This window comes from Excalfactoria chinensis, chromosome 4 (genome assembly GCF_039878825.1).
Source record: "Excalfactoria chinensis isolate bCotChi1 chromosome 4, bCotChi1.hap2, whole genome shotgun sequence".
NCBI lineage: Eukaryota > Metazoa > Chordata > Aves > Galliformes > Phasianidae > Excalfactoria > Excalfactoria chinensis.
This window is the reverse complement of record NC_092828.1, coordinates 48224813-48248075: the sequence shown is the minus strand read 5'-3', so window position 1 is coordinate 48248075 and position 23263 is coordinate 48224813. Positions and strand designations below refer to the sequence as shown.

Below are 23263 nucleotides of genomic sequence, written 5' to 3'. Positions count from 1 at the left end.
TTATCAGAAGTATTTCATTGATGGTCATGAAATTTAATCCTTTTTCTTCTCTTACTCTGTCTGGCTTAGAGTGCAACAGAGGGCAACAGTAGATAATTACTACTTCACTAAGTGTATACGCTCCCTCTTAAGGAGTCTTTCATTAATAAATTACTAGTAATTTTATTAATTGACTGCTCTATCTGTAAATATCTTGGGATTTTTAACTACAATGCTCCAAACATTTCCATGGGTCTATAACTGAATTCTGTTGGGCATCCAAACACCAGAACGCTTTTAGAAGAACCATGTTAATACAACGGATGGATGTACCAGCACACAACAAAGTAAGATTCAGGAGTTCATTCTACTAGATTAAGGAATTGAAAATTTATAGGAAAATCAGAAAACTGAAAACTTTGTTCCCCAAGCCAGAAACAACTTTAAGTAACTTTTGGTTTGGTCAAAATACATCGCCAATACAACACACAGATCAAGAAGCAAATCTACACTTCTTAACCTCAAAGGCATCAGATGTGCTATTTGTCTTCCACGCAGACACTGCTTATAGAGAAGTTGAGATTATATGAAACTGCTGCAATAAAGATTACTAGACTGACAAAGGCATACAATAATCTTAATTATTTCAAGAATACAAAATTATGTACCAAATGAACAATAATTAAGTTGGCACAGTGATCTGAAAGTATGGATTAAAGTACACTTTATCTATCAGTTTGGTGTGGAATATTGTATTTTCTGAGAGACTGGATGGAAGATTATATAATATGGTTTGTAGTTTTCAGAAAGGTATAAGGGGACCTTGCTGTAACAGATAAAAAATGAGAGAAGCTTTAACCATAATCATTGATGAAATACAATGGACCTTCTTCTAAGTATTAGAATCTTTTTTTTTTTCTTTTTCTTTTTTCCTGACAGAGAAGGGACTATTACAATTTGTGAATGCATTTTGTAAGAAACAGAATTTGATTTGATAGAAAGGAAGCCAATCCTAAATTGATGTTTTGCATTATAAAGGTCTAGCCATTTTTGGGGGAGAATGTTAGGTAGCCACTTAATAACAACAATAAAGTCTGGTTTCATTTTTAAAAACGAGATCATTTAGAGAAACGTCAGGAAGGAAGATAAATATTTCTGTGTAAGATAGACATGTGCTAACCTCTGAAAGATAATTTGAGTAGTCAGCAAATCCCTAGTGGCACAAATATGAGGAGACACTGGCCAGAAAAATCCGTCTGCTCTTCAGTATGTGTAACACTTGTCTTATCAAGGAAATAAAAGTGTCTCTTGCTAAAATCATAGCTGTCACATTATCATTATATCAGCGCCTGCAAGCAACCATGGTAAAAGATAGTTAAAGGTCTTCATTGTACATTCTATTTTTTAAAGATATTAAACAACACAATAAAAAGTGGCTCTGGGCTAAAATGTGGTGCATTACGTATATGTTAGATGATGTGTCTTTAGGCACTTATTTTTAAAATTCCTCTACTGAGGTAGGCCCAAACACTTATTTTGAAAAGAAATGCTTAAAGTGAAAGAGTAGGGACAGAACCCTTAAGCATTGGAGCACAGTGCACACAATATGCAGCTCACTTGCAATTTGATCCTTGCTGGGATGCCAAATAGAAAATGTAGTGTCTCCCAGTGCCTTTGAATTCAATTGAGCTAAGCAAATCTCAGTTTAAAGATGATTTTTATCTGGATTTCTAGATAATTTCATATACTTCAGTGACAAAAAGTCTTCATGAGTACTCCCACACAGTCACTTCTCCATCTTTCCTACTTGTTAACATGAAAGAGAAAATGAGAGAATGATCTAACTGAAAAATTAAGGACAAACCTGGACTAAGAATGAAGACCTTGAAAAGTTATAAAGAAATAAACTGGATTAAAATTAAAAAATAAATAAATAAATAAAAAAATACAACAAACGTTAATGACCTGAGATACAAAATGACAATGTGTGGAAACATACCAGTGTGGGATACAGAATGGGGAAGAAAGGGCAAGAAAGGAGAAGGGATGGCAAGATGGAAGCAGCAGCCTAGGTCTTCTAACTGGCACAAATGTAAGAAAAATAATTATTAACACCCTGTCTGTGAAAACTTCTTATTAAGAAAATAAATAAATAAATAAAAATGGAAGGGAAGGTGAAAGGGAAGTCAAAAAGGAAGAGAAACAACCTACAATCTATCTAGATTAGTACAAACCATGCTAGCAGGAGTGAGTCCAAGTTGCTCTTTGATTAGTGCTGCCAAATCATATTCAGCATGTACCCAATTCTGCATTAAACACAATGAATAACATTGTTCCTGAAGACTGATATTTTTCCCACGAGAAATTGAAATGCCATTAATCTTGTCAGGGAAACTTTTAAATGCTTTTTTCTTTTTTTTTTTTTTTTCCCCATCTCTGGTGAAAGTTAGAAAGATAAAATTCATCCTTTGCTGCAAAGGACAAAATAGTGAACATACATCATCAAAAAAAAGAAAAAACACAAAACCATGACCAAAAAAGATCAGAGAACATTAAGCAGAGCTGTATTAGTAACAAGTGACCTTATTTCTGCAGGTATTTTCAATGAGTATTTCCTTTTATTTTTTACCAAAGCTGCTGGAGTTCAGTATCCATCTAAACATGTTCATAATAGTACTAGCAACTATTAAAACAAAAACAAAAAAATAAAAAGGAAATGCTTATGCTGGCATGCTATACAACAATACTGAGGTGTACAACACTGTGCTTACCATAGCCTACAAAAAAGAACTGGCAGAAGACTTTCACAGAGCCCTGGATATGGCTAAAGAAAGGTGAACCTTGAAAGTTCAATGCTGCAGTTTCACCTGCTCAGAAGCAGGAAGCCAGAATCACAGAATCAGAGCTACTGGGTGACTGAATTTTGTCTGAGGAAGAGGGAAGGACACTACAACAGCAACAAGGGCAACAATGTCATTAACATTTCACAAGCGGCAGCTGTTCAGTAAGAAGCAGCACTTGTAATGAGCATACTGAACTTTTGTAAACCACCATGATTCGAGATTGGAATTTCTTTTCATTACTTCTGAGTAATTAATATACAAGATATAAATTAATCTTCATTTTCTATGTATACATTTATACAACATATAGTCATGACAGACTAAGCTAAGGAGAACAAACTTTTACAAATGCATTAATCATAAAAAGAACATTCACTAAATCAAGTATGGAAATTCAGCATCTAATGTACAAAAATGTTTGCTTTTGTTTTATTTTTCCTGATGTAATCAAAGAGTTGCTTTTAAATTTAGGGCAGATCCAAATAGTTTCCAACTATTAATACTAATATACTACTAACCATTTCCTAACTTAGAAGTTATTCTATTATATCTGCTATCCTATTCAAAGCCTTAATTTGATTCAGTGTGAAAATCAAATAAAATACCTAGCATATACATAATCAATAAAGCTCAGCAGTTTTAAAGAGAATGGTAATTCCATTTTTTTGCACTCTAAGAAGAGAAACAATAAAGAAACACAGAGGTTAAGTGATTTGCCCAAGGTCAAATATATCAGCAGAAGAGAAGTCAGAAGTTCATAGATTAGTGGACTTCTTATTAATTAGCATTACATTGACATATTTTGTAAAACTGCAGGTAAAGATTGCTTGCTGTGTAATAATGTATCCTAATAACTCTCAGTGGGAATATCCACTTGAAGGAGAAAGGAAGTGATGAGAAAATGAATAGTCACAAATCATTAGAATAAGATAATGTTCACTGAAGAGTTGTAAGGCAATTCAGAGATGGAACAGCTTATTGACTAGTGCCGGTGCATTCTCTCTCACCTAAAATTGCAAAGGTACAAAAAGCTAGAAGCTGTATAATGTGGTGCAAGCAAATAGTGACTGAGCAATACAGTGGCAGATTAAATGTCAAGTAAATAAACTTAAAGTGATGCACAAGTTGAAAAAAGAACACTGGAGCTTATAATTAGTGTAAAGATTTAAGTCAATAAATAGTTTCACAAATGTTCAGGTATTCAGTAAGAAACTGAAAAGCAGGAGAAATCATTTTGAAATGGTGTAACCCTCTCTCACTGTGAAAACCATATCTAGCATACCAAATCCAAAAGAGGGTAAACAACATCTTCTGTATAGATAAAGGAGTAGGTTGCTTCTCTTGACAAGACCTCCTAATAGGGATGGATATTTGTGAGATGACACTCACTAATCACTGGTGGCACAGAGGGAGCAGACGGGCATTAACTGTTTATTGTTCTTCCAGTTGAAATCTATCCAATCCAATGTAGATTTACAAAACTATAATAAAAATGATTTTTTGTTTTGTTTTTAATGCACAGGATGAACAGAACAGTAGACCTGTGCAACTTAGTGTCAAAAGACATGATTTTAAAGTTTACATAGTTTATAAGGAAAGATAAGTCAAGGAGAAAACCAACAGCATTTTAATCTCCGTAAATCACCTTAGCTGAAATTTCTTTAGCTAAAATTGTTGGAGGCCTGGAAAGGATCTGGAAACGTGTTATGTAATTATTACTCTCACTTTTTCTAGGAATATATTTATACCCCTTGCCAATGGAAAAGATGCACAGCCATATGATTCTGGGTGACTCTTCCATTTTTTCCATGTGTACTATTCATTATTTTTGTGTAACTGCATGATAAATGACATTCAAGAACCTATGTTTTCTGAATATGTGATATAAAAGAAATAATTGTGTCTCGGTTTTGGATTACACTTGGAGGGTATGGGGGAAGAATACTCATTGTATAAGTAAATATATAATATGTAGTCAGTGTAGGTTAATACACAATCAACATGTCAGCAAAGTACTGCACTGCAATTTACTTCTAAAAACAAGTACCTCCTTTATTGGATAATGTCTAAAACATTAGAAATTGTTTGTTGAGGGTTTTTTTAGTATTATGTTTTTTGCATTATCATGGCCATGAAGTATCCCGCTTCAAATGCAAAGTAATATGGGGACCGGTAGACAAGTGCAAACATGGAATCTCTCAGAAAAGTTAACAAGAGTCTCCCAGTGTGAAATGCCCTTTGCCATTGCAGAATACCTTTTGGCAACAGTCAAAAACCACCCAGATCAAGCACAACCTGCTCTAAAGATTTTCAAATGAAACAACATGGCTTTATAATAGCATTGAGTAGTAACACTTCATTTAATATGTACATTAATTATTGCTGAATTATAATGGAGTTCCTAAAAAGATCTCTAATGTTCACATTAATACTAAATGGATTCATTATGATCAGTGTAATTACAATGAATACTAACTAAATTAATCGTAGTTAGACAAGCTAGAAACAGTGTCACCCATTTACTTGACATCTTCCAACCCGAATATATTTTGGCATTGCTTGTATAATAGCAATGTGAATAATAAGGCCGTGTCGTTGGTGCAGTTTTTTAGTACCATTGAACCACTAATTATCTTATTGTACATTGTTTTCATATGCATATATACACACCAAACACATCTGAATTATCTGAAAAATATAAAAATAACAAAGCTTTATATCAATCTGATGGTTTTGCTTGAATTTAGTTTCAGGCACTGTATTTACACATAAAGCCCTTATTCAGAAAATAAGTATCGAGGAAACAGACTATGCATGTTGTGACCCAGTTCTATTCTTCAGTATTCATTCTGCTGTGAACTCTACAGATCACCCATTGGAGTACAGCATTTCCATGCAAAGCCTGATACCAGGTGGTATGTTTAGCATGTTTCTGCATTTATATTTCTTGACCTGTTGGCCTAAGCCTCACATAAGGTATTCTTGCCTATGGCAAAATAAATCTTTCCTGGGGATTGTATCTGTAGCCACACACCAGATGTCTCACGAGCTCTTACAGAGTATTAATTGTGCAGTAGTTTTCAGAGAAGTAGGATCAGAGCCCAGTTTTGTCCATAAGAAACAACAGCAAAGAAATAACATTTTAGTGGTTTAAGGAAAGCAACATGTGAAGTTGATTTCAACAGAAGGAATAAAAAGATTTACCTTAAAAAGCTTCAACCAACGGAATACAATTTTGTTGCCATCTGTGAGAGATAACAAAGTGAAAGAGATATGATTTCACAAAGCTCATGGAAATAATGAAGTTTTATATACAACTCAACAAATAATAGGTAGATGGCACATTTCTAACAGGTTAATAAAACAACATCATGCTTTTTTTCTTACACTACTTTGATTCACAGCTAACACATCAGCAACTGGATACGATATTTTGCATCCAAATGTCTTACAGGGCATAAACTGGAAAAATCATTTCTTCCTTTGTCCAGGAAAAAGGGTATTGGTGGACTGGTAGGGCAACGCTGCCGAACACTTAATGAACCTTCAAAACATAGATTGATTCTTTGTTCATATAACAGGAGATACAAAGAAAAAAGCCTATCACCCTTCAACTTTTCTTGCACTTTTTTTGCATTGTATTTCAGAGGAAGATGAACTGAAGCCTTCCGGCAATCACTAATGCAGTGTTTGTATTCCATGTTGAGATTATTCACTTGGGTGCTGCACTGAAGCTGCGTGGGCTATTCTGACACTGCATCCAGATGCTCCAATTTTGCTTCAGTGACTCAGAGCAGAGCCAAAATGCCTTAAAGCAATGTTCAAAGGGTTAGGTCTTGATGAACCATTAAAGTACTCAGAAGAAGTGTTTCTAAACATCTCTGACTGATGCTGAAGTGACTTAAGTGGCCTCAGTGTGACACTCAGGCAGGGAATGCTTAATAGAAAGATTAAGTCCTGCTAGAGATAGCTGTGCTTCAGGCAATTGTAGATTTTGCCCCATTTTATTTTATTTTTTTTATTTTTTGGAGAAACAAAAAAATCGAACATAAGGGAACAAGAGAAAAATAGAAAAATCTATTATTTTTACAACAGCATATACATTTTATGAAGAACAAACATTGGAAGGATCAAGTTTTATTGTAAGTTGCACTTGCCATATATTTCCATTTACTGATTTGAGACTGAATCAATAATTCACTGTTTGGTTGCAAATATAGAATTAGACTTTCTAATTGTTTTCAAGTGCAGGAAGGGACCCCTTATAGATGGACAGATAGACAGGTGGATGAATGGTGAGGGGGGGGAGGGAGAGAGGGAGAGGGAAAGAGAGAGTGAAAGAAAGAGAAAGGAAGGGAAGGAAGGGAATGGAGGAAGTGGGGAAGGGAGGGAGGGAGGGAGGGAGGGAGGGAGATAATTTGCATTTTATAACTCTTTTCACCAGTGCAGTTCAGAAAATATTTTCAATTTTGAAAACGAAACATTTGCTGAAATATCCTAATCTATCTAGAAGTGAATATGGTTTTAGTTCTACAGAATAAGGAAGTTCCAAAATCAGTGAGAGTAACTGTCTTCAAGTTAAAAATAGAATTCAGTATACTTTATTGACAACAATCTTGGCTGAACCTGAGACAGCAGTAAACCCAGCTAGCCAGGAGGACCAATGGCATCCTTGCTTCTACCTGAAGCCAGAAGGAACAGGAGGAGATCTTCTCCTTGTACTCAGCTCTGGTGAGGCTGCACCTCGAGTGCTGTGTTCAGTTTTGAACCCCTCACTCTCAGGAAGACATCGAGGCCCCAAAACTTGTGCAGAGAACTGCAACAAAACTCGTGAGGGGTTTGAAGCACAAGTCTTATGAGGAGTGGCTGAGGGAACTGGGATTGTTTAGTCTGGTGAAGAGGATGCTCAGGGGACACTTTATTACTCTCTATGACTCCCAGAAAGAAGGTTGTGGCAAGGTAGGGGTTGGCTTCTTCTACCAGGTAACTAGTGATAGGATAAGAGGGAATGGCCTCAAGCTGTATCATGGAAGATTTAGGTTGGATACTAGGAAAAACTTCTCCAGAAGAGTGGTCAGATACTGAAATGGGCTGCCAAGGGAGGTGGTGGAGACACTGTCCCTGAAGATGTTCAAGAAATATTTAGATGGTGTATTAATGGACATGGTTTAGTGGGGAAACATTGGAGGCAGGTGGACAGTAGGACTGGATGATCTCAGAGGACTTTTCCAACCCTGGTGAATCTGTGATTCTTTATTCTATTTGAAAAGTGAACCATAGGAATCCAGTGTACCATATATCTTTTTGAAAAGAAAACAAAGACACTGGCAAGGATAACTGATTCTCCAGCAAAAATGTCTAACTCCTTTGAATTTCTGGTTGGAAAGTCTTTTAGAAAATATGGGTTTGTTTGTTTGTTTGTTTGTTTGTTTGTTTGTTTATTATTTTGAGAGAAGTGACGTGCATGAGAAGAAGACATGAGAATAAATTTTTGTTAGCATTTAATAAAATGTAGTCAGAAACAGGAAAAAAAAAAAAAAAAACAACCCAACACCACTGTCTAGTTAGTGGACGGCATACAGCCAGTCTTGTTCCTTCACTACACCTGTAGAGGAAGGGCAATCATTCACTGAATTAAGCTTCAGGAAGACTGGCTTTCATAACTGGTATGAATAGACTTTTTGTGTGACTTTGGACACATCTGCAACATTAAACAACTATTTCTGCATCTGTAGACTCCTACTGAAGGACCTGCTCACAAGCGGTCAATAGATGAGCTGTGCCTAAAGTCTAAATTAGCACAGGCATGTGGCTAGCAACTTCTACTAATTCCTTTTAATGAAAGCACATTAGTTCAATACAGGTTCTTGAATTAAGAAATGTTAGGCAAAATGGAGGCACATGCAGCAGAACTTTGTGTGTGAATAATTTTTCAGTTAGATGCTTTAACCCAATGGTTACTATGAAATTATTCTTCCGTTCCTAACTCCATCTCCCTCAAATTAACCAACATTTTCAATTCACTGCCAAATAAAAACACACTTTGATTTTAGTAAGGATGGACTGAGAAATATTCTGGGAATATACAAGGATTAAATAAATGTAGAGAAGAATTATGTTTCACTGGTTTTAAAAACACATTATTTTTGTCCAACCAGCAGTATAGAATGTCAGTCTTGCCACAGATACAGGAAACTCTGCAGAAGCCATTTAAATGCAGAACCAAAGGACTGGAAATGAAAGATTAGGTTTACACATTCTTTGTAAATCATTCATGGAAGTAAAGGGAATCCCCCCTCTCTTCATTTATTCAATAGCTCCGTGGTCAGGGCCTCATCTGATATACAATGCGGGACAATCGGGTTCAAGTCCCTCTTTGTCCGGGTGTTCTTGAACCCACATTTTCACTTTCCCAGAAGAGTTCTTAAACCAGTGAGAAATCTGTAATTGGCTTTTCCTGATCCCCATGGAAAAGCTGTTCTGCATGGATTATTTAAATACGAAGTCAAAGAGCGAGAATGACTCTTTGGTCTGGCGGTTAAAGCATTCACTGGGGAGGCACACAGCGGGGTCAAAGCAGCAGTTCAAACAGCTCAGGTGAGAGCATACCACTGCAGAACATCTACTGGCTGTGTGATTCCCCTGGAAAGTGGAAAATGAGGGTTTAAAGCTCAGTCAGGGGAAAGAAGTTGAAACCTAGCCTCCTATATATACAAGTTACTGCATTAGGAACATATGGTGAGTTCTTCAACCTCGTGGGGGGAGAGGTAAGTGCATGAGAGGGGAAGATGGAAAAGAGAAGCAGTTGTTGTCTTCTCCCCACAGTTTAGTGAATCTTTTCCAAGAAGAAAAATGGAAGGCATTCCAAATTCAATCTGCATTTTGAAAAATAATAATAATAATAATAATAATAATAATAATAATAATAATAATAATAATAATAATAAATATTTTTTAAAAAAATGGACAGGGAGTGTGGCAGTGTTTTTTAAATTTCAGCAATTCTTTTATTCACTAAAAATATATTCAGATATTGATGTAAAAATCCATTTTTCCCCACATTCATGGTAGGCTTGAAATTCAAGACTAAAGATTTTTTCATTCACAAAGATCTTTCCTACTTTTTTTTTTTTTTTTTTTTTTTTTTTTTTAAATTATTTATTTATTTATTTTGGCTATGAAGTTATAGCTTTCTGTTAATGAATGTCTGCAATAGTCACTAATAACCCCCATGGACCTAGGATGGACTGCCATTTAGGCTCTGTATTATAAATGGGATTCTCAGAACTAGTGAAGTAAGAAGGAGATATTACAGTGAAAGCTGTATTAAGTTAATGGTTCAGCTTGTGCATGGTACACATGCCATACTATTTAGCATATGAGAAAGGAATGGTCCCGGGCCTGGGTTTTTTTGAGTCAGTATAGTTCATTTGGCAATACAAGCTTTGAATTTCTATGATATCATGATTGTAATCTTCCAATTTGAGTGCAATATTTTATATTTAGTTTATTATATACTGCCTACAAGCTCAGCTGAGTCTGTTTTATGAGGAAATAAATCATTATACTGAGAAACAGAAAAGAATATCTGAAGTCGTGACTACTAGCCATCACCTTAGACTTGAGAATTCATTCACTTTCCCAAAGATTAGATATAGAATATTGTTAAATTTGAACAAGGCATAATTCATTTATGGTATTCAAATCTTGTTTTTCTTTCACTGTCACTATTTCACTCCTAAAATCTTCATGTTTTTCTGACAGCATTCAGAAGCTCTAGGGATATCAATGACAAATTAACTGGATGTAAATCATTCAAACAAAAAGTGGGTTTAAACAGCAAAAGGCTAGTAAAACTGAAATGTTAAGCTAGAAATATAACATGGCTTTAATTAAAGAAACATTTTCACCTTAATATAATTTCTTCAATAACTTAATTTGATGATTATATAAATGTTATATACTCAAAAACATTCGATCCCAGGCCAGTTCTTCCTCATCACCAACAAGCATGGCAATTCTATGATTCAGTGATTCTTAGGACTTTAAGACTAAAGTATCAATATTACTGGAACTTTTTAATTGTAGATTTTACTGATTTCTAACTGTGTACTGGTAGACACCCAGTGGAGGTGTTTTCACATGAAGAATATCTTGGCGGATTTGTAGAATTTTGCCATTCAATTCTATAACAAAATTTTGACAAATGAAAAATGTGGCCAAATGGCTTTTAGCACCCTTTTAAGTGGGTTACAATTCGATGCATAGGGGAAAAAAGTTACTTAGAAGTATATAATATAATGAATATACTGTATTCTATTAGTAAGTGAACTGGAAAAAGAATCCAGATTCTCTAACTACTTCTGTAAAGCATGTCTACAGCTACATGGCAGCTATAATTTTAAAATGTAACTATACAGATCTTTTGGTTCAGAATTGTGGTAATTTAATATAGAGATGTAATTTTTCCATAACTGCTGAGTGATTTTCTTACTTGATCAGCACTGAATGATAATTTACCTTAATTTTCTTTAATTTCAGCTACACTGAAAAGAATTCATTAATAGAAATCCCAAGGGCTGATGCAGCATTCATATAAAGGAGACTGGTTACCGCTGAATCCTCTACGGTCAGGATTAAACACGTGAAATTATCCGGAGTAAAAACATCTATTTAACCTCATCTATATGACTGACACAGACCTACTTCCATCACGTAATACTACGAAATACAGAACTGCTTTTGTCAGTTTTGAGCTCTAAAAGGGAAAGGGACAAAGTAAAAATACATAGCTCAGCATTAAAAAAAGGAAAAAAAAAAAAAAAAAAAAAAAAAAAAAAAGTGAAGTTTTATAGAAATTCATGAAATGATACTTAATAACTAAAAAATAATTAGGGAAAAATCACTGTCAAAGTTAATATAAGTGTTTTGGCACTATACTGCACCATGTTCTTGTTCAAAATTGTTCACTAATTTATGTAAGAACAGAAAAGTAACTAAATTGTTTCTGGGTTATTGGTCTTTTAATCTTGTATATTAATTCAGGTAATGTACCACTACAACTAGTTTCCATTCAATTATTTTTATTTATGTACCATTAAACCCAATTTTCATTATTTCAGTCGTAGAGAAAAACAAGGCTGAATCCACTATATTTGTGTTATCATCTTATTTCCAGTCCTCAAAAGGCCCCTTTTCCCTTACTGACGAGAGAATCTTTTACATTCTTTAAAGTTGGTTTTTATTTCTTTAATTAGGAGCATCTATCAGGACCTTCTCAGTGAACTCTTCAAATTTTAATATACTTCTGCTTCACTACTCTAGCTGATTGTTTCAGAGCTTGTGTAGAACACATGCCTGATCTGCAAGAAAGCCACTCTCAAGGTCTTTCATATTCTGCCATAATCCCCTGGTAATTACAAAGGCTCTCTCTGCAACAATAACCAAGTCTGAGAGAAGTTCTATGGCTCTGCATCACACATTAAATTGCAGATGGGCATTTCAGTTAAATTTACTTCCCTTGAGACTCACACTTGCATACAAAACCTGTGAGATGCCAAAACACAAGAACTGAAAGGTTATGATGATGGTAACCGTGTCTGTAAGAAGCATGGATTACACAAAATACAAAACACAACTCGGATGAAGGCTTTACTGTCGGAACAGTTAAGTCCTCATTAGAAAAGCAAAGCTGACAGAGCTTAAAAACACTTATTTTGCGGCTGATAATCATTAATCATCTTTACTGATTTTTTTTTTATTTATTATTATTATTATTTTTTCTCCCCTAGGACTTTAACCAGGCTTTTTTAACGCTCCTGAGTAATTTCTCATAGCTTTATTTATTTATTTATTTATTAATATTAGTGTTATTTCGTAGGGGAAATTGGTCTTTATATCAAAGAGAGAGATTTTGCCAGGTTTGTGACTTAGCTGCAGCTATTACTCCAGGCATTTAACCCAGAAGCTATCAGAAATCAGCTTTTCAGTTACTGTGCATATATAAAAGAAAATGGTATAACACATTGCATCACATGCAAAAAAAGTTCTTTATTTTCTTTCTTCCTTCTTTGAGTTTCCTCAGCCTATTGCATGTTGATCAAGAGTATACTTGTGTGTTCAGCATTTTCTAAGGGCCATACAAGGTTCTATATCTCAAAAGAAAAATAATAAGGGTCCAAACTACAGTAAACCTCTCCTATTACCCTGATCTCACCTTGGCCTAAAAAAACTTAAAAGAAACAGTTTTGTGCAGTTTGCCATCAATATAACTGGTCATGTTAAATGATGCTGTGGGATGAGATACTCTGTTGCGAAAATAGTCTGGCAGTGCTCTTGAGAGGACACCCTCCATCAGTCTCCTTTAGCAGGCTGTGACACTAATTCCCCATGCTGTATCTGTATACCTAATGCCTTCTGTTACCCGTTACCTTAAGTTTTCCTGCTTAATAATTCTGTGTTTCTTGCTGTGCTGTTTCCCTGCAAACAACACAGGAAGCCAATATTTACTGGAAAAAAATGAAACCAGGCTAGGGAATGGTGCAAACAATTTTCCACATATTTCATCACCGAACTACAAACAAACATATTTTTCCTCATTATTTTAATTGACATGGAAAACTTTGCATAGCTCCCATTCATAGAAACAATGAGGAAAGGATACCAATAATCTGAGAGCCATAGACCTCTTCAGAGACACAGACCTGTTGGAGTGCATCCAGAGAAGGGCCACAAAAATGATCCAATGGATGGAATGCCTCCCTGCAAGGAGAGGCAGAAAGAGCTGGGGCTGTGCAGCCTGCAAAAGAGGATATGGGGAGGGACCTGATAGCAGCCTTTTAGTATCTAAATGGGAGCTAGAGGAAAGAAGTGGACCTACAGTTTAGCAGGGTCATTGGTTAAAGATCAAGGGGAAATGGCTTTAAGCTTAAAGAAGGTAAAATTAGGTTGCACAGAAGGAAAAAGTCTTTTTACAGTGAGAGTGGTCAGGCACTGGAACAGACTGCCCACAGCTGTGGTGGATGCCCCATCCATGGAGACTCTTAAGGCAAGGTTGGATCACACACTGGGCAACCTGACTGATCTGTGAATGTCCCTGTTCACTGCAGCAGATTTGGACTAGCTGACCTTTAAAGATACATTCCAACTCTAAGGATTCTATTATTCTATTCTGATTCTCGCTCTTTTTGCCTAGTAATACAGTTTTTCATGCAATCATCTACTGTATGGAAAACTCAACTTGGCATGTCTGTTCTACCTGAAAATTATTTAAGCCCTGGTCTCCCAGAAACTCTCTTAACTTTGCTCCCATAATAAGGGAGATTGTTGATAAATATCTTTCTATCTCTCTTGAAACTTTTGACTACTTTTAATAAATATTAATATACCCAGTGAGACAGAAAAAGTAAAAATCATCCTATTCCCTCTTTGTTGGAGCATTTGCAAAGTGAACCCGAGCTCTAATTACATCAGTAATTAATATTTATATATTACATACAAAGTGGAATTACACAAAGAAAATGCCTGGAAGTGCTTTGATTAAGGTACCTGCAGCAAAAGAGAGAGGCAGTTTCAGGTGAGATTGGTTTTCCCCTTGCTACAGAGCCGATTAATTTAATAGCTTTGTCATTGAATGAAATAGGCCTGAAAAATAGACCTCGAAAGCTAGTATGGGATATAACCATTTAGTTATTTTCTACTGAATTCACTGTTTCTAAATTAACTGTAAGCCTTTGTTTCTGGTTAGACAACCAGCAAGACACAGCTTTCACAAACTGCATGTGAATGCACATCGTGCCATCTAAAAGAATGAGTTTCTGGAAACGATTGCAGGTAAGAACTATTAGGAGATGTGTATGTTTTCATTGGATAACACTGTGCCAGTAGCTGGCACCTTCAGGGTCTGTCTACAGTCACAGTCACTACAAATTTATTTAAACAAAGAAAGGTCTCAACAACTAAATACTAAATGAATTCATGCTTTGTTGGTCGCAAGCAGTATCTTATTCTCGGCACACAGTAAAGTACAAGGCACTATGTGAAGCACTGCTAAATAAATAAAACAAGTATTATGTGTAATTTATGGTTCTGTCAGTATGGCCTCCACAGAATGCATTCTAATAGTCTATTAAGAATACAAAACGATCAAGCAGAGATGACAATAATGAGGCCTGTATCAGGCCTCCTCCTTCCTTAGAAAGCATGAATGGGATATGAGGAGAATTGGGGAGTGCCCCAACAACAGCAAAATGAGGAATGAACGAGACTCTCCTGTGAATAATCAAGCAATTACCTACAGGCTGTACTTATCTAATAGTGAAGGTGAATGCATTTCCTTTGTAGGATTTTTTCTAATCTGCTAATAAAGAAAATTTAAAGTCTTGATAATGCCCCTAGTGATAACTACAAACATGCATTTAATGCGTACATTTTATGTCCAAAATCTTTGACAGTATTTTCTTCATAATTCTGCATCAATGTCCTTATTCAAGTCTTGAAGATGCTCCAGAAGATTAAAAACCAACCACATGAACAAACAACAACAGTCAGAAATGGAAGAATTTGTAAGGATCAAGAGAAACAAATAGTTCAGAGAACTCTCTATGAATCACTTAGCATTTTTTTCTTTCAGTTGGTACAGAATTTCTAAAACTGATGACAAGTGACAATTAAGTGCAGAAAATAAAGATTTAGTGGTAGATTATTCCAACTTGCCTTATTTCAGAGTTACCTCCTGTTGGCTCATTTTAACTAAAGGTGAAGGACAGCTGTCCCTGCAAGTAAATACCTTACTGAGAAAAGGAATGCAGAGTTTTGGAACTACAGGCTACAATTTGTGTCCTACAAATGTACAGAATCGTGTCCTGTTTGCTATGCATACATTGTCTAACTGACAAAAGTTGGTACATACTCTCTGCTAACAACACTATAGCAAAGCTTAACTTATAAATTCACATTATCGTGTTTTTAAATCACATTTGTGTGATACACTAACTGTACCAATTTCACAGTAGTTTATCTGTATACCATGCAGCTGGGTCCTAAGCAGTACCCATAACCACTAGCAACAAGAATATTTGGTAGAACAAAAAGAATTAAGAGCTAGGATTCCAGATAATTGATTGTGTTTTATTTACTTCTTATTTGTAAATGGGTCTTAGAGTACACTACTGACAAGTACAGAAATATTACAGTACAATTTAGGGAGTCTTCACATGGACTTTACCTATACAGTTTCATAAAAGAGTGAGGTAACATTTCACACAGTGTAATTTTGGATTTTTAGGTTAGATATCATCACCATAATGTAGATTTTTGAGGGATGATGTTCTAGGGGAGTTAAGAAAGGAGGAAGAGAAGGAAAGATGGTAAAGTCATCCCATTTTTGCACTGGAGATGGGATTTTTTTTTTTTTAAATGCTGGTACCTGGAAATCACATTACTAAGGTAGAAAAATGCACAATATTTCCTTAAATAATGCTTCATCTTGTACTTAATGGACATCAAATAAATAAATAAATAAATGGGAAATTATGAGACAAAAATACACAAAAATGTGCTGTGTGTCGTGTTATATCAACTCTTCATTTGCAAAATGGAGATAAAATTCTCTTCCCAAATCAACCACAAATGTCAGATGAGGCACACAGCTGGACAAAATTATTAGATGTTCCTTAGACACTTGCTTTATATTTCAAAGACAGAAATATTCTAACCACTGAAATTTCTACTCGAACTTCCATGTCAGTTCAATCAGGATTTCAGACAAAGCTTAAGAAAAAAATACTAACAAAATTGAAAATAATTGGTTTATGAGTAAGGTCTTTCTCTTTTATGCTTAAAATCAGTTTTGTACCTCAGTGAAAAGACTGAACAGATTCTAAATGGGATGAGGAAACCTTACACAGGGTTGCTGTAGTTTAAATTATACTGATATTAGAATACATTAATATTTTTCCTATCCCCTTCTGCCTTTGATCTCTTTTCCCCTTGTTAATTTCTATTCTTCTAAACGGGTCAGATGTTTGTGTACTTGCTGTTCATTTTCCAAATGTCACATTTCCCAGGAAACTGTATTACCTGTCTCCCAAACTAGAAGGGGAAAATCACTGGCAAGCTAGTGATTTTTTACCAACTACTGTGCCATCTAAATTCAGCAGTTGGTTGTTTTAAAAAACAATCAATGATTTTTAGCCTTTCAAGTAAAATTTACATAAAAAAGCAAACAAACAAATCAATATAACACCTCTGCTCCCCAAACACACAAATGGAAAAAAAAAAAACTTCTTAAATTTAAAGCAATTTGTTTTCTCTTCAAATATTGTACTAAGTGGTGTCTCCTGTGGTCTAGTTATTTGTAAGAGAAAGAGAGTTTGTGTTCTTATAGTTTAACTGTTATATATAAAATCAAATAACTGTGTTAATACACACAACATATAAATATTATCCCTACTTAATTTATACTCAAGTTATACGTATCAATAGAGACTCCTGCATTCATATGTAAAGATCTATTCAAAAGAGTTTACAAATTGTTACTTTATTTATTTCTATTACAGTGTCTGTAGTGGTATTACTAATTTTTTTCTCTCCTGCATAGCAGCATATTGAAACCTTAAGGGAATGGAAAACATACAAATGCTATGACATTACATTTCAAAGCAGTGGAAAGTCTACAGACTTAAGTGTCAGAGATTGATCAGGATTATGTTCCATATATAAACAGCCACAATCAGGTCTTCTGTGCCAAAAGGTTATGCGTGTATCATCCAAATGTACAGCCACCTCATGTTTTCAAGAAGGTAATTGAGGGACTGAATCACTGAAAACGAACTGAAACAGTCAAAAGCTTCTATACCAGTTAAGCTCTAAAAACAGAATTTCTGACAGCAGAATTTGTATATATTTCCAATGGGAACAGAATGGTGGGCTGAAGAAATTCAAATTTATGTTTATAGCTACTACAACTCAATGCGTTTATAAACACATTGAAATACGTGCACATGTATCCCTGCCTAGATACACAAAAAGAACTGCATGTATGCCATGGATTTCAGACATGCACCATGGAGTCCGAGAGAATGTTTTTAACTATTAAAATGTATGAGCAGGTTGCTAGCAAGAGTAGTGTGAAAGGGATTCATTTACAGACTGCCAAAACCGCATGGAAGCTTCTGGAACCTTTCAGAATTTACATGGCAAATACTGTATACATCTTAATTATTTTGCATTCTGTACAGAGGGAAACTAATTAATAATCCCCTTAAGTATGAAAACACTGAATTCATATGAATGAGAGATACTTTCATATTATAATAAGAAGATCCGTGGTCTGGACTATCACTATTCCTGATAGCTAGCAACCTTGAATTAAAGACAGTCCCTGCGTGGTGCCAGGCTAGAATGAAGTCGCTTCTTTGTACTATAAAGCTTTGCTGCAGAAAATAAGGAATTTAAAGTAATTATAGAAACCTATTAAGATACTGTGAATTGAAAGGATATGGATACAGCAATTCCACTACATTTTCAACAAAACAAAGTCCTCTGAGTCATAGATTTCGTCTCTCTCAACTCATTTAAACATGTAATTGCACTTGCAAGCAGTATCACCCATGCTGCAATGGCATACTTCTAGATTACCCCCAAAATCAGAGAAGAATGTGTATTTCTGACAGAAAGTTTGTAACTGATGATTATGTTGATGCCTCCCCAATAATCAGAATACCATTAATATTTAAATGTTCAAATCCTAAAACACACATCTTTAAGGAATAACATTTAGACTTTTTTGCTTTCAAAGAAATTATGGGCACCAGGCATAAGGATGTTTTAGCTAAACAGCCTTTTAAGAATGCAAACTCTTTTGAAAACTGTTTTAAAATATATACTCATCATTGTGAATATGACCAGCCAATGTAAATTAAAAAAAACACTCTGCTATCTTCTGTGACCATTTCAAACTACACATGTGCAATTACCATTCACAATTTAAATCCTGAATTACACCAGCCTCTTTTCAACCCTTATTCACAGTTGACTAGCTTTTTCATAAAAGTGCCCCTTTACACAAAAATATTCTTAATTAAGTGCCAATAATGCCTTAAATGTCCCAAGGATCAGCACACTTGTTTTGAATTTATATAAATTCTTCTTGTTCATCTTGGAGAAAAGAACCTGCCTGGCTCATAGAAAGAGATAAACAAAAACTCAGGTAGTGGAATTGTGCCATATTAAGAGTTTTTAATTATGAAAATGCCATACAGTTATCTTTTCTCAAATATTCTCAAGGCTCTCAAAACGCTCACTAGTGATTTCAGAGACAATTATATTCATAAAAGATTCAAACTCAAAATAAGCATTACCTTCCAGCAACTATTTTTTCCCTACTGTAGTAAACAGACAACATAAATTTAACCAAACCAAATATTCAATAGACAGATTTTAAAAATGATAGCCTTCTCTGCTTGAAGCATGTTCATAACCCCATTAATATGAATGAAAGTTAACCATGCACAGGAGAAAAAGAATATATTCTCTCTATGTATACTTGCTCTTCGGAATCTTTGAATATTTCATTTTAATAAATGTATTTTAGAAAGATGTCTAGTTTATCAGAACAAAGACTTGGAATTCTGCTTAAGAATTACTGAGGCGCAAGATAAGACCAGAAAAGTTCACCCGGCCATGTATATTTTACTGCAAACATGTCATTTTCGACATCTTTCAAAGATGTATCTGGAACTGAAAAGCAATCCTACTGAGGTATTGTTTGCCACTGCTCATTGACATATTCATGTAATGTAAAATCAATCAAAGCCAAAAAGCACTTAAATATAAACCCCAAAGTGAACTCTGAAACTTCTTGCTCAATACGAAAATGCACTGCTGTATCATTTTTGTTTTTCTAAAACTTTTCTGTTTCAAAAGAAAGTTGAGAAACCAAATTTATGTTACAATTACACAAAGACTTAAAATACTACAGCTATTTGGGAACTTGTCTGTTTGGATAGAGGAGCAAGTGAAGCTGCTGATTAACAGGAAAGGTAGGTAAGCGCAAGGAAGTAGTGCAAATTTAGGAATTAAAGCCAAACCTCCTACAAGGTGATGTGAAAGAACTCTCGGGTTCCTAAGTATCTTTTTTGTAAGTTGGGATATAGAATAAAAGAATCTTGGTATTTTCAAAATGATACTCTAAATCCTTTTAAAATTTTATATTGATAATATGAATAACTATTGTATCGGAAGAGAAATGACAAAATCTTGGATTATTTTAAGGTTGAAGAAGAAGTCCACTTTGTTAACAACCACTCAACCAGTTTCTAAATATCTACATGGATGGAAGTTCAAAAGCTTGCCTAGTCAGCCAATTGCAATGCTGTTGCATCTTCACTATGAAATTATTTTTCTGAGTATTTGTTCGGAATTTGCCTTGTTGAAAGTTGAGACCATTGTATCTCATCCATTTAAGTCCCAGAAAGAGCTCTGAGAACATCTCAGCTCCATCTTGTTTCTACCATCTTATTACGTTCTTACTTGAAGACAGGAGTAAGAATACCCCTTTAGCATAACTAAATCACATAAATGAAAAGTGTGGCAAACACAAATATACCGTTTTCTTATTCATGCCAATTTTATATGTCTAAATTTAGTATTCGGATGTTTTGGCATCCAGTCTTTGCTGTAATTGTGACTAATTGAACACATATCAAAATTTAAAATAGCATTGAGAATGTGCAACATGTATATAAAGTTAGAATTTATGATGTAAGATAATGAGGATGATGTTTGAAAAATATTAGAATTAAAAAATGCATACTGAAGTACCAATGAAAGCAGTAAATGATTCAGAACATTTCCAGTGGCATTTGAAACTTTCTATCTCACATATAGAAAGTGTATATGTGTTTTAAGCTTGCTACTTCCCTTTTAAACATCTGCTAGCAGATCAAATCCAACAATATTTTGGCAGCCTAAAATTACACTCTTCTGACCTTGACATTAGTATTCAACAGCACTGATGAAAGAATGACAGCTTCTCCATCCTTCTGGGTGATCTTGCAAGCTTTTACCTTCATGACTATGGAGTTTCTGTCAAATGTGCTTCCAGCTTAATGATCACATTCTTTTGAATTATGAAGTGGCTGAAAACTGTGCTAATTGGGTCCATATTGATGTCACTCATAAAGATTAAGTAGACTTAATAGTCTTCCAATTATATAAATACTTATTCTACTGCATGTTAGCTCTAGCATATATTTGGTTTGAATGAATAATCTGCAATAACTAGAGAACATATGCAAAACATTACTTGAAAATATTCAGTAGTATTTATGCTTTAAAATAAGAAGTAAAAATAAAATTTCCAAAAGGAAGGGGGAAAAAAAAATAAATACAAATAAAAATAACAATAAAAAAATTAGGAAGTAAATCCATATGCTCTTGTACGCAGTACTGCCACATTAAGTAAAAATTAAGAAATGAAGCTATTAAATGAAAGCATCACACATGAGAATGACAAGACTATAAAAATAAACTGCAAAACATTAACTTGTTTGTGCAGAATCTGGGTTCTGGAAAATCCAGAATTCTACTACTCCTAAGTAGACTCAAGAACACCTTGTTTCACCCACTACCACACACTTCAGAGCAGCACACCACCAGCTTTCAGAATCAGGAACAATAAAATTTAGTAGCAGAGCATCCTACTGTGCCATGGATACCTTAATAACTTTGGAGTCCAGCACTCTCCTTGAACCACACAGAACCTGAATGAGAAGTACTGCCAAGTCCCTAGGAAGGGTAATACACTAAATCCTGTTCTGTTCTGTTTCATTCGAGAGTAGTACATCTTGTGATAAAAAGATACAACAGCCAAGTGTATTAGTTCTGAAATTATACTAAGCAGTCAGAATCAACAATTCAGCTACTCTCTGATTTGCACCTGCAGTTTATCCAGTGTTCAAGACAGCCTGCAGAAATCTTCAAGATAGAACTTTTCTCTGTTTGTTCATAAGATGTTTAGGGAGGACTTCTAATATGTTTCTTACCATGATTCTACTTGTAGATCCTAGCTTATTTTCTTTTTAAACTGACACATACATATCTTAGATTACAATATAAAGTATGATACATCCATGATTTAGCAGAACTTTATCTGCAATCAGTTTGATCTCTGTGGTAAAGAATGAAGTTCCCACAGTACTCAATCAATTGTGTGAACCAGGCAGTTTCAGTTCTTTCTGCTCAAATGTATTAGTGATAACAAATGCATCCTTTCAGAAAAGTCAACCTGAAATTGCACTTCTTCTGTACCTTTGTATTAAAATACTTCTATTCCTCTCTGAGATTTCATTTATACACTATGTATCATTTTGAATTTTATTATCATTTTCATCTGTGTGCAGTAGTACCCACATTAGTTCCATGCCAACTTTAGTGTGTGGGTTTCTAGAAACAAACTTCTAGTATGTAAAATTGCATCATGTCTTGACTCCACTGTTTATTATAAGTAGAATTAAAAACATCTTTTCTCCAGCTACAGTATGTTTCAGTGCTCTGAGATAGTTTGTTGCGTAGTTTTACATAACTTTGTAGTTAATACCCTATCAGGTGAAGAAACCTTTGTTACTATTATTAATATCATTATTATTAAAAAAATGTTCTGGATCAAAATATGGCTTTGTCTGTTGATGGGCAAAATGAACCATTTGGCCCAAATGTTAGGGCAGAAAACTCTAGACCAAACTGGTCAGAAAGATCAAAGATTGAACACTCATGCCTCCTATTTATTCCCATTCCCTACACCAAGAGCATAAGGGCACTATCTGATAGAGAAAATTCTCATCTACAAACACTATTTTGCAACACAGATACCTCCATTACCAGGGCATTTTCAACAGCAAGGAACAAGAGCCTGCATTCCCTTCTCATACACATCTGCACCAGCAGGGGTGACCCCCTGTTGCTGTCCCCACTGCTGAAACACACCACCCACCACCTCACTCTGGTCACATCCACTGTTTTGTCTCCAGGAACATTCAGCAGGCATCAATGAATGTCAATGGGTGCCATTCTTTTTCTGCATGGATGAATTAAATTACATACTTTTGCTTTACGTGCGCTTCCATGTCAGATGCCATTGTGCTATACTGCTCCTCCACCACTATTTCTCATATGACAACAACATGTAATGGAATATTGATGGGCCATGGAATACTGCCATACCACCAACACCCACCTCTGATGACATGGGGCAACATAATAAAATAGGAGGCATTAGTTTCAGAGCTACTTCCATAATTACATTGGGAACTAAATTCAATAGGAAGGGAACATTAACTCTTGCATGCTTGGTCTAATAGATACCTGCCTACAAATGCAATTTAAAAACATTTTTGAACAAAACACAAGAGAACAGCACATGGTGATGACAGGGGAAGAGC

General features: G+C 35.0%; 1 long non-coding RNA gene across 1 annotated transcript in view; it reads right to left on the bottom strand.

The window, feature by feature from the left end:
* LOC140252048 (uncharacterized) overlaps positions 1-23263 on the bottom strand; it is a 488632-nt gene that overhangs the window by 45265 nt on the left and 420104 nt on the right. Inside the window, exon 5 of the long non-coding RNA XR_011903520.1 lies at positions 6027-6067. This is a non-coding gene — a long non-coding RNA (uncharacterized lncRNA). The remainder of the gene's footprint in view (positions 1-6026; positions 6068-23263) is intronic.